The following is a 13,703-nucleotide window of genomic DNA, read 5'->3' on the forward strand; positions in this document are numbered from 1 at the left end:
AACCATGATTCAAGAACTACCATCATAAGTCCCGAAGGTTTTACAATCAAGCATAATATGCAAACGATTGGATTCTCACAAGAAATTTTAAAAGGTAATATTCCCCTATATAACGATATTGCCTCATCTAGGCTATAATAAACATAAATATAGATATAACATTTGGAGAATCCTTACAATGCATATTACACAACATACTCAATCATTTACACACACATATACTCGTAAGAAGTAATGGCACATCATGCTCGCATATTAAAGGACACTTAATGATTACAAGAAGGTTACATAGTTCCCACCTGATTTGATGACAGGTCATGCCTACCTCGAGATCCACGATTCCACAGATTCGTCCTTTGAATCGATCGTTGTTAATATAGACTAACTGTTAATCACACAAGCATTCTAAGAAATTATACAAAAGGCTCATACAAGTCTCATAACAATATCATACAAGCCTCTAGTTATAGACTAAGTGAAATAATTAGTGGCTCTAACTCTATTACTAGTTTCTGGTAATAAGTAATTTTGGGATAAACGAATATATACAAATCAAAATAGGGTCAAACTAGGTATCATCGGAAAGCCCTCAAAAAACCCTACAACTTTGCAGAAGGAAGCGAAAGCTAATTCAAACCATAAGTGGTCCAAAACTACAAAATAAGATTTCTGGCCTTAAGCCCAAGCCCATGTGCCTGATCCGGCACGGCCCATTAGTCCCGACCGCTACCTTTCTGCCTGACCCATCGGGTCAACCCACGACCAGACCCGATAACCCGCCAAGACCCGAACTTGTCTGAGTCGTACCGACTCATCTGTGTCAGAAGATAACTCGGCTGACTCACTCATCTTCTTCCCCAAAACTCAACTCATTCTTCCAAGTGTTGGAACTCTAAAAACAGCATAATGGGTCAAATTCAAAGGCCTCTATAATTTCTAAAAACAGCATAATGGGTCAACTCATTACAAATTTGAATTCAACAAACGACGGCTGTTTAGAATCACGAAATCATCCTATACAACTTTTCCGTACTGAATAATTTCTAGATTGCACTCTAACCTATCTTTCTAAGCTCAAACATATTAACCCTCACGACTGAATACACAAAATTACAGTTTCAATGGCTATTTTCTAGGCACTATAACTCACTCGATTCTCACCCAAACCGAGCAAACTTTATATCTACGGATCCACAAGACAAAGGACTACAATTAACGTTTATAGAGGTACTTCCAATTCACTCATTAACATACCTAAACAATTGCATATATATAGGGCAGTGATACATTAAACTTCACATAAAATCTTGAACTTCAATAATTGTAAACTTAATTGATTTTAACTATTTTTATTATCTAATCACAACCCAAATCAACTTAAACAAACAAGAATTGATTTATAATGTTACCTTGGGTTTATATCATTGAAATCACTTCAACTCCATCTCCATCATCATCATTAATTAAATATCTAGAAAAGCTTTGCTAACATTTTCTACTTGATCAATATCCATAGCTTCCATCACTACTAACTCACCCTACTGATTCCTCATTATAATTATGATGTCAAATCTCTCTAATAATCACTCTATCCCTAATCAACTACTAATTATCACTATATTCATTTAACAATCACCATCTCCATCTATACTTAACTATCTTTACAACACATATTTTCACCTCTCATTTAACCTTCTCTCATAATCAATCCATTTCCTGTTCTTTCTCTCATAGCTCGCACTTAAAACTATCTCTTCAAATGACTCATGTTTTTCTCTTTTTCCTAGCACAACAGCTCCTACTTAACTTTACAAGAGATAAGTTTCACGTCCAAAATATTTATTTACGTAATCATACTAATTAGTTAAATAATTTGCAGGTAATACAATCTAAACATAATTAACTACACTAATTCAAACTAACTATAATTAGAGCAGTTTACTGTTAGTACTCTTTTAAATTATTAAGGGATGACCTTTTACTAACCAAAGGTCCAAAGAAATGATGAATGTCCGGTCAACTAAAATCAACCGTCAATGTTGGTCAAACGTTCGACGTTCCGACGTCTGTGTGCGATAACTTTTCGTCCGATGTCTGATACTCATGCTTTAGTAGTCTATTTCACATATTTTTTGAGACTTATTTAATGAGACTAGTTTCATATCTATATCGTTATTAGATTAATTTCTACTAATTAACGTTTGTTTCTAATTAATTGAGTCATTAGCGACTTAGTCATCTCTTGACTGGTCTAATAGCGTTGACGAGCTTGAGGCTCGCTACATATCAAGCTTCACAATTATATCTAAGGAATCTGTCTGAAAATAATTTATTCGATTGAACTTAAATCTTAATGAATAAAATCTGATTATGATTTAAAATGGTTTAGTAGAAGAGATCCACAAGTTTAGCATCCAAAACTAAACTTATTTCAGTGACATACCACAACATTATGGAATATACTTGCAGTTAAAAATGATGACATACAATCACATAAATATAATGATATGATAAGGAAACTGTTTTGTAAAGAAAATCAGTTTGCGAAACAGGAGGATATACGCGAAAATGGAAATATTTTTGGATGTAAAAATAAAATAATTAACGGAGAGTATTAAGCATATCGATAAGGTTCATTTGAAAATGTTTGAAATCCAAGAATGGAAGGTAAAGATTTTCCTTAAGGAAAAATCAAGAACGCGGATAATTCGATAAACTTATATTTGATTGACAACAAGATCTTGTCGAATAAGATAAACGAAAAAAATGAAAAAACCCCGGCCTGCTTTTGGTGTTGATCGAAGCAAAACTGAAAGAAACGCTCTTATACCATAATAAATTATCGGTAGCGCTGAGACCGATCGTCGATTGAACAGAAAGAATCGAACACAAATAATAAAGAAAAAGATTTAAGTGGTTCGGCACTAACGCCTACATCCACTAAGAAACCGTTTAGGGTGAAATTATATTGATTATCAGTAGATACTGAGATGATTTTACACTTCTTATAGAACTCTTATTTATAGAGTTAACTAAACCTAGGAGATAATACAAAATCTCAATATCTTGCTTAACTAGGTAATAATATCTAGCAAATTGGTTACATAATTATGTCTTTGGGTTTATTTTCACTTATGTGTACGTGCACGGTCACTTAATTTTTTATTCATCTTCACGGTCACCGCTGCTCACTACACGAATATACACGAACCAATATTTCAACAAAATTCCCCAGAAACAACAAAATAATAATATGACATGATGATCCCAGTTACGTATCTAAAGGTACCCCTTTTTAAATCTTTCAAGTTCTTATACCAGTTGTAGGCTTGCATTTTGAAGAGATTGATGATACAAATCAATTTCATCAAAATGGAATTACTAAGAACGTTGCACATCTACCAAAGAACGCCTTATCTTAATTAACCAACTATTCCTAATAACCATTGTTAGTCTAAAATCTGAAATCTTGGATGTTGTTTACCATGAATTATCCTTCTACTTAACTGTGAGAAACTATTAATAATTAAATTAGTGAAATTGAAAAAAGATAAAATAAAGAACTTAAAAAAAGCCCGGGGGAGTTGAATTTTATGAGTTCGTGCAGCGTGTAAGGCATGATAATATTTTGTTTATACAAAAAACAACATCCAGAAAATTACACGGTACTGCCTAGTATCAAATTATTTGAATAGGAACTTATGTCAAGTTCATGCGCTCTTATGCCACTCCGTATTACATTAGAAATTCCTACGATATTTGGCAGTAAGTCTAAGAGTTTATCACCATACCATGAGTAGCTCCAATCTAAGCTACTACTAATCATGGCCAAATTTGGAGCCATATAATTAAGTTGTTTGGTAACTCTGGTTGTAGTGAAAGTAAAAGAAAAAGATAAAATAAAGTACTTAAAAGAAGCATGGAGAATATAATTTTATGTGTTCGTAGAGTGTGTAAGGTTGAACATGATAATAGATGATAAAAAAAGTGGGAATAGCATATTATTACTATTGAATGAAATAAATAACCCTTTAATTAAATATGAATGAACTAGTTTTCATGTCTAAAAATGTATTTTTTTCCTGGTCCCATATTTCGTATAATAAGTTTCTAAATTGATTTCCATTTGTCGCATGATTGGCCAAACCATATGCTGCTTGGTTTCCTTCCCTGTAGTTGTGTTAAATAACAACCTGTAGGATCTGTCTGAATCAATTATTTATTTTCTCAATCATTCCTGAGATGTGCCAAGGAGGGGGGTAGATGATGTGATGAATCTCCAAAGGTTTTTCCGAGTCAGTTTAAAGAGGACTTTTGGCCATTGTCTTTCTGTTATTGTTCTTGAAGACAATAGTAGATCCCAAGTTTCTGCGGTAAAGGAAGTCGTAATTCCTAAAGGTTGAGCTAGAGCCATCAAAGATCGTGCATCAAAATCTCTGCATATGAATCATGCTCCTGCAAAACTGGGTGGCCTCTTTCCGCTCCATTTGTGTTAATCTTAATCCAATTGATGTTTGGAATTGACCATCCAACCAATATTGTTAATATCCTTTTGTTTCCTCTTGGGTGTTTATACGTTGCTGCATCTCCTGTTAGGACCGGTGTTAAGAAATCTGGTCTTGGATTGAATTCTTGTTGAAGTTTTTGAGCCCGTATTAAGATTTCAGCTGAATTTGTTTGTTTTTGGCCATATATTATGTCATTCCTAGCTAACCATATGGTCCAAAAAATAAATCAAAAGGAGGATATTATATTTGTTGGTGCAGATTGTTGTAGGACTTGAGAGATAGTTGTCTAACGAGTTGAGGAAAGAGTGAGGTGGTGGTGGTGTGTGTGTGTGTGTGTGTGTGTGGGGGGGGGGGGGGGGGGTGTTGGAGCTTGGTATGTTTGTAAATTGAGTGAGCAAGGTGTTCCAGGATGTAGTCGCCGTCGGAAAATGAATTAGAAGGTGACTCGCTAATTCTGTGTCAGCATTGCATATGTGGCATATGTCAGAGTTGGTCAAATGGATACGGTGAAAGAGAGAGAAGGTTGGTAATCCTTCATTGATTTCATTCCACAAGAAAAGCCGATTTTTTTGTGGAATGTAAAGTACACAGGAATTTTGTAGGTGTAAGAGGGGTATGAGTTGGTTGACCATGAGTTAGACATTTGTGTCCCGAAGAGGTAGTGTATTTTCCAGATTTTGAGTGTGGCCAGATAATTTTATCTAGAGGTTTATTTTTGGGAAGATGGATGTTTATGATTTTTTGGGTTATAGGATTGGGAATGGTGCCTAATTTTTGTTGATTCCAAGTATGAGAGAATGATTCGATGATATCTGCTACCATTCACATTGGATAAGATTGTGTTGGGTCTAGAGGTGGTGAATGGGAATCTAATTGGCTTCTATTGGAGTTGAAATCTCATTTCCAATACGATGGAAGATCAGTTGTTGCATGGCAGGGACAATTGAGGCCAGTTTTTTCCATTGAGGACTCGAAGAGGAAGGTAAGGTATGGATGCCTTGTATAATAGGTTCTTGATCAAGATATTTGCACTGAAGAGACTTCCGCAGATGGAGTTCGGTTGTTCACGCAATTTCCAAATTCTTTTCATGAGGAGAGCCTTGTTATGATCCCTGCTTTTCCTTATGCCCAACCCTCCTTCGGTTAATGGTTTTGTTACTTTATCCCAGCCTATGCATGGGGTAAAGCTTTTTAGTTGTTGAGTCATGTCCCCAGAAGAAATTCCTTGTGATACGATCTATTTGTTTGTGAACAATACCGACTATGTTTTGTGTTTGCACGATGTGGTTTGAGGTGGGGGTAAGGTAGGTTTTGATGAGAGTGAGTCTGCCAGCTGGGGTTAGGCATTTTGGCATCCATCCCTTAGCTTTCCGGGCTAATTAATCTTTGTAAGAAGGATGCGAAGGTCTGATTGGATGTTATTCCTTGTTTGAATTGGATGCCTAGATAGGTTGGAGGTTTTGGTGTTGTTGGTATCTTGATCGGATCTAATATTGGGTGATTAATTATTATTGATTTATAAGTATTAATTATCTGTCCTGCAGACGTGCCATAGGATTGGAGAAGTTTGTGATCAACTTGAAAAATTATGCTTATATAAGTAGCTTTCAAAAACATTTATAGTAGTGGAGAATTTGGAGACAAGTAGGAGTGAAGGTGGATATATTACTTTCAATAGTTATCTCAAGGAATAAAAGAATGCTCTAGAAATCATACGCATTTTCAACTAAAATCTTGGGATGTTTGAGAAAACTTGACAATCAATGTTTAACGTACTTTAGGAAAAATATGAACAAGAACATGGCTAGTTTAGAAAGGCGGTGCACTAGGCATACCATTTGGTTAAGGTGTATAATTTGGTGTTTTTTTTTTTCTTTTTTTTTTTTTTTTTGAAAAGTACTACTAGGATTAAAATTAGTCAACTAGGTTGGTAGCCTGTTGACCATTGTGACTTACAAAAGCATGAACTTCATGAAATAGCTCTCTCCAAGCAAAGTTCAGGGTGGAGAAGTTTGAGGCTATTTCATGTAATTTTGGCAACCAAACCTGCCTTAAGTAATTACATTCAAACACACGAAAATAGGTAATATAATCCACATATTCATCCACCATTGCAGTGTTGCTTCTAGATTGATGGTTTCTCCATTTCTTCTTGAGGTCTTTCATCAGCCGCTTGTTCGACAATTGGATAGTACATGTTCGTTCATTTTGTTGTTGGGCCCACTTCATACTTGCTAGAACCCCCAAGAAGCTTCCGTCCTCCTCAGATGCTACTCGACAGGTGATGAGTCTGGTGTCTGTGGCTTGTTGTTCTTCATCTGCAAAGATTACAATTACAAGAGAATAATTTTGGTGACAGTTGTAAAAACAGTGTATTATAGTGGTTTTGGTCGGCTTTTCCAATTTTATTAGCATATTCTGGAGCTCGGTATCAGTTGGATTCCTGTTTAGGATGTATTGATTGGTGGTTGGGTATGCATGATTGAGATGGTGATTAATAAGGTGGATTGTTGTTTCAGGTTTGATCTGCACCTCCCTAAACCTCTTATCGCATCTATGTTTCCAAATAAACCAGCATATGGTTGCTTCCATCCTGCGAATTGTTATCCTTTTTAATTCCGTTCCCACTATAGGTAGAGCTGCACATGAACCGGTACAGTCCGGTTTTCTGTTTGAACCGGTACCTGTACACGGAGTTGACCGGTTCTTCAATTTGAGGACATGTACCTGTACCTGGACTTGTACCTGTCCCGGTAAGACCGGTCAGGTTCCACTCCGGTACCGGTTTTTTACCTGAATTTTGAAACACACAGTAATATAGTATGTATGACAGTAAAATAACAACCTAAGAGTCTAAGACTAAGTTCAACATTACAAAGTTCAAAATAACAAAGGTTTAACACATCACAGTATCAGTGTATCACACTTTAAGTTCAAAGTTCAACATTAAAACATAGTACTAAAAACAACATTTCCATAAGTCTGCGACAAGAAATAAAATGAAATCTTTGCAAAGGATGGGGGACTTCTCGAACAATGGCACTGGCTGCACTGACACGGAGTTCACATCAAGCTTCTTTTAGCAGAGAATCCCATATGACTGCAACATGGAACAAAAAAGTAAAACAAGAAAGTAAGCAAGCAATACAAGAAAACTTGAAAAGTAAGTTCTATTAAATAGAAGAAAACCTAATATATTATCTGCCTCATCTCAACAGCATCATCAGGTATATAGTCACATAGAAGATCAAGAGCAATGGGCTTTTGAAGAAAGCTTTGCGTACAGAGCAATGCTTCGACTGTCCTTGTAAATCTCTCCATGGAGTCAGCACGCGCTTCCCGGTGCTAAAAGATGATTCAGAGACCACTGAACACACGGGCATGGCTAATATATCTCTTGCCATGTATGAAAGTATCTTATACCTGCTTGCATTAGCCTGCCACCACGCCAATATGTCAAAATGGTCAGGTTGACCTATTTCACGCATTCCACCTTCAATCACATCTGTCAAATACCTGTCGAGCTCAGTTGTTCTTGCCTCTTCAACACAACTTGGGGTGTCCCAATGTTGTTTCCTCCTTGATTTAATTCTAGCAAACAGACCAACAGATTGCACACTAACTGGATAAGCAACAGTATGAGCATCACTACTTGACCCCTCCTCATGAAATGAATACAAAGACTTATAATCTTCAAAGAGTTCCTCAAATTCTAATTTCACCTTTCTCATAACTCTTTGAACCTCCCATGTATTATTCTCATACAAACAATTAAGAGTAAATTTTAAACCCTTTTGTTTCTCTCTTGGATCTAACAGATGAGCAATAAACATTACAGAATTCATTGATTCATACACACCCCAATACTTATGGTACTTAGCACACATTAGAAGAGATATACGAGCAATAAAAGGATCTGATGCTACATTGTTTATAAATTATACTAATTGTTCATTGATGAGTAAAAATTGCCATAAGAACATATGAGTAGTGACTTGTATAGATGCAGAAAAGTTGACAGTAGCATCGAAGAATACCTTTAGACACTTCAAAGACCTCTAACATATTTCCAATCTTCTTGATAAGGAGCATGTTGACGAGGAATCTTTTTCTTCTTATTCTGCTTTGCCTTGTTCTTGCTTGTTGGATCCAACTCCTCAACCTCTTCTTCCATATCCTCAACCTCTTCCTCTTCTTCCATATCCTCAAACACGTCTTCTATGACAACATTACTAGCTATATCTTCTTCAATATCAGCATCAGTAGGTAAAACAGATTCTTTTTCTTGCTCAAAGATAAACCTCTGTTGAAAGTCCTTATCAATCTGTGCTAACATTGCAAAACCTTTTTCATATTTTTCAGCAGCATCTAACATCAAGTAAGTGTTATTCCATCTAGTATACACATCTAAAATCAGAGATTTCTTACAATCTACCTTTGCTAGAGAAGCACATTGTTTAAATTTTTCGTTCCTAGAAGGAGAACTAAGAACGTATTTTACAACTGACCTTATTTTTCTAACTGATACATTAAAAAGCCTTATTGCATCTTTTATGACAAGAGCAAGAACATGGGATGCACACCTCACCTAGAGAAAGAACAAAACAAAAAGGACACTGTCAAATTCAATGCTTAAAAATGCAGCACAAAAAGATACTCAGAGAAGCTATGTTCATGAAACTGTCAGCATTTATATCTATATTTCAGTAGCTCAGTTGACAACAAACTAAAACTGAGAAACTCAAACTAAACATGATTTCAGTGCATTTTATCTAAAGCAAGACATTACATGAATAACAAGTGCAGAACATGATAAGAATGTAACATGGAATGCAGAACATGATAGAACGTAACATGGACTTACATGTAAATATTTGGCTCTAATTGGTGATCCTGTCCATTTAATGACAACATTCTTCAAATGCTCAATAGCCACTTTGTTTGCGCTGACATTGTCTAGAGTGACACCAAATACATCTTGTAGACCCCAATCCTTCAAACAATTCACCAGCTTCTCACCAATTGCATTACCACTATGACCTTCAACTTGGCAGAACATGAGTATTATCTTTTGTAGCTTCCAGTTCTGATCAACATAATGAACGGTTACACAAATATAGTTATAATTATTTGTGAAGTCCATGTGTCCGTTGTCAAAGATACCCTTTGCTTAGATGTGAAGAAATAAGTTTTTAGGATATTCTTCTCTTGTACATACATCTTCAATACATCCCTATAAATTGTCATACGCCCTGGAACCTTGAATCTAGGCTCTGCCACCTGCATCATTGCCACAAAACCTGACCCTTCTACTGCTCTAAAAGCTATTTCATCCCTGATTATCCACTCAACAAGAGACCTTCTTAACTTTTCATAGCTGTAAGAATGAGCAACAATTTTACCATCTTCACCTGGTTTTGGGGGTTGCATCAACAGAGTTTGTTGTCCCTTGTCTTTCTCTACCTTCCTGTTTGGATTTTTAAGGCATCTCTTCAAATGCTTATGTAATCCAGAAGTTCCATGTACGTCATTGTCAGCAGCATACAATCCCTTGCAATGATGACATTCAGCTTGAACGTCACTTATCCTGGTCATCTCCAACCAAACTTTAGATCTCACTTTATAATGCTTCATTTTGATGTCACCAACTTCAGTTGTACTTGTTGGCGTAGGTTCAGTTCCATCATCTGTGTTAGATGCAGCTTGAGAGGATGATCCAACTTCAGTTGTATTTGGAGTTTGAGTTGAACTTGGTGTAGGAACAGATTCTTTTGGTCTTACACTAACAGCAATGCTATTACTGGAATCATCTGGTGCTTTGCGCTTCCCCATTTAGCACCTCAAAGGCCTGCAAGAGAAGTAAAGAACATTTTATGTAGTATATTAGCCTTATAGACTTCAAAACATCATATCTGACTAACAAAATTAATCAAAGATGCAATGCAAGTTAAATAAACAGAACTAACAAAATTAACCACAAATTCAGTTAAATTCATTCATGAGCAGAACATCATCAGTAGTAGTAGTGACCTTAGCATTAGTGACCTTAGTTCTTACTACGACAATTCCACATACAACTACATCAAAACATCATATCTGACTTTCCATTCATATATTCATGATTCATGAACTGAAACACATGGATTTACTCAATACAAACATCAACAAAATCAAACTTAAAGTGCCTATATATATATGGTAGAGAAATAAGACTAACACAGTGTTGTGGAGAGTTTCAGTGACAATGCTCTATGTACAACACACAATTGCATACTAAATACAAAGGAATTGCATATTCAATGAAAGTAATTAAAAAACAATGTTCAAAACCTCTATCAAAATTGAGGGTTGAACTGCAATGTAATTCAATACAGTTTTAAAATATGAACCAATCAACATCTAGAAACTGTATGTATGAAATTGAAAATAGAAAATTGCCTATAGATAAATTAAAATGGGTGAAGAAGCCTCACCAGTAACGAGAGCAATCCATATGGGAGCTGCTTCAAGAATACAACCCTTTTACCCTTGAACCTTCCAGCTAAGATAATCAAAACTGTTCCAGGAGTAATACTTTCCCTAATTTTTACCATAAACGAAAAACAAGTCAGATCCTAATTCAACCAACATGCAACAACTACGCATTTAACTCAACCAACACAACACAAAATAAAAACCCTAATTCAATCTCAAATCAAACCCTAATTCATTTTCAAATCAAACCCTAATTCAATCTTAGATTCTTAATAGTAACAAAACAATTGTTACTCCTAGTTTAAATCGATTTCAAATCCCAATATCACACGATTCAAAGTTTCAAACCCTAGTTTATTCCATAATGGATTTCAAATCCCATGAGAGTTACAAGTAACTTACAAATCTAAGAAGAAGAAGAAGAAGAGCAAGTATCCTAGTTTATTCCTTAACGAATCGATGATGGTGGTGAGTATGGTGACTGGTGACTGGTGAATGGTAGTGAACGACTGCTGCTCTTCAGAGAAGAAGAAAAAAAGAAAACTGAAATGAAAGTCGATAGAAATTATAGATAGTGTTATACCTATGAGGGAGAGGGACGGTCAGGATGTAAGATTCCCAAAAAAATCTACGACTACAATTTACCGGGACTTTGGGTCCGGTACAGGCCGGGACTACCCCAAGAACCAATACCTGTACCGGCCTACTCCGGGTATCATCTTTCAGAATCGGTACATGTACCGGTAACTCCGGGTCCGGTACGGTACAACTCCGGTTCTTTCGGTTCCGGACCGGTACAGGTAAAATGGACCGGGTCTTGTGCAGCTCTAACTATAAGAGTTATCCAGTGATCTACCCATTCCGTGATAGTTGTATGGTTATTACTCGGCCCTCTGCATCCTAGTCCAAACCTTACAGCCTTACTATACGTACAGTGGAGGAGAAGATGGGAGATGGTTTCATCCTCGGAAGCGCAGAAGTACATAGAGGGGACAGATGGGGCATTCTAGTGTACAATTTAGACATAACTGGCAGAATATCAGCATAACATTTCCATATAAAGACTTGTATATGGGGGAGAACTTCTATTTTCCAAATTTTGGACCAGGTAGTGTTGTGTACTTGGTTTGTCGGGTTTCCAATCTCTTCCTTGATGAGCAGGTTGTACATAGACTTTACCGTGAGGATTCCATTTTGGTTGTGAGGCCAAATGAGTTTGTCCTGCTGGGTACCAGTGGAGCTAAGGTTTATATTAAATTCTGTGAGCATCCTACTCAAAACCAATTGGCAATGAGTGGAGAGGCCCTAATAGATTATAAACTGCAGGATCTTAAATAACCCAACCATGTGGGACTAATAATCTCAACACGACCACTCACGTGTAGTCGGCGGGTCTTACAAACACGTGGACAATTAAATCGGGTGACGCGGAATAAATATGTGGTCAATTGACTCGACACAAATAGCCTGCTCTGATACCATATTAAAGTCTGCAGGCATCCAACTCAAAACCAATTGGAAATGAGTGGAGAGGCCCTAATAGATTATAAACTGCAGGATCTTAAATAACCCAACCATGTGGGACTAATAATCTCAACAGTTTACAGTTGGAATGTTTTGGATTGCCTGAGGGTGGAACAATTGGTTTAGATAGTCCATATTCCAAGTCTTAGTGTCTTTTTCTATAACTTCACTCAGTCTAAGAGTGTTAGTTATGATAGGAAAAGTTTGCTCCTTAGTGAGCTGATTAGGAGTATCCAAAGGATACCAATGGTGTTTCCATAGATTGATAGCGTCTCCAGTTCCTATGTTCCATATGCTCCATTTTTTTGACTATTTCTAAACCAATGTTGAAGCCCTTCCATAACCAGGAGGAATTGGGACTTATTTTTTCTATGCTTAATGGGGAGATTCCTCTAAAGTATTTTGCCTCCATAACCTTTGCCCATAGTTGATCACGATTTTGAATCATGCGCCAGACAGTTTTCGAAATGAGACCTTTGTTGAAGATGTCGTAATTTTTGAAACCCAATCCTCCTTCTTCTTTGTTGATACAGAATTTGATCCATTTTTTGAGGCATAAACCTTTCCCATCCTTTCTTGTATGTCCCCACCAGTACGCCCTATTACGTCTATCCATCTTTTTTGAAATTGCTTTTGGGATGATAAAACATGACATTTGGTACGTGGCTAACGAGTCCGCCACATGTTTTATCATAACCCCTTTTCCCGCTCCAGAGAGCAGATTACCAGACCAACTTGCCAACCTACATCTGTGTTTTTCAGTTAGTAGAGCAAAACATTGGATTTTGGATTTATGGGTGAATAAGGGTACCCCTAGATATTTGTCATCCAACTTGATTCTTCCCACCTTGAGGATATCAATTATCTCCCTAGCTTTCCTATTGGTTACCTACTTACTAAAGAAAATCCCAGATTTGGCAGAATTGATTAACTGACCAGAGCCGGCACTAAAGGTACCAAGGATTTGAAGAAGTCGTCTGCCATCTTTTTTACTAGCTCTAGTAAAAATGAGGAAGTCGTCAACAAAGAGGAGATGGGAAATGGTAATCGAATGCTTCGAAAAGTTTACCCCTTTTATCCATTTTTTATTTTCCGCTTCCATCAAAACTCTAGACATACTTTTCATACAAATTATGAAAAGGTAGGGTGACAGAGGGTCTCCTTGACAGATACCACGCGAAGGTTTAAAGAAACTGG

The sequence above is a fragment of the Papaver somniferum genome, chromosome 10 (assembly GCF_003573695.1).
Source record: "Papaver somniferum cultivar HN1 chromosome 10, ASM357369v1, whole genome shotgun sequence".
Taxonomy (NCBI): Eukaryota; Viridiplantae; Streptophyta; class Magnoliopsida; order Ranunculales; family Papaveraceae; genus Papaver; species Papaver somniferum.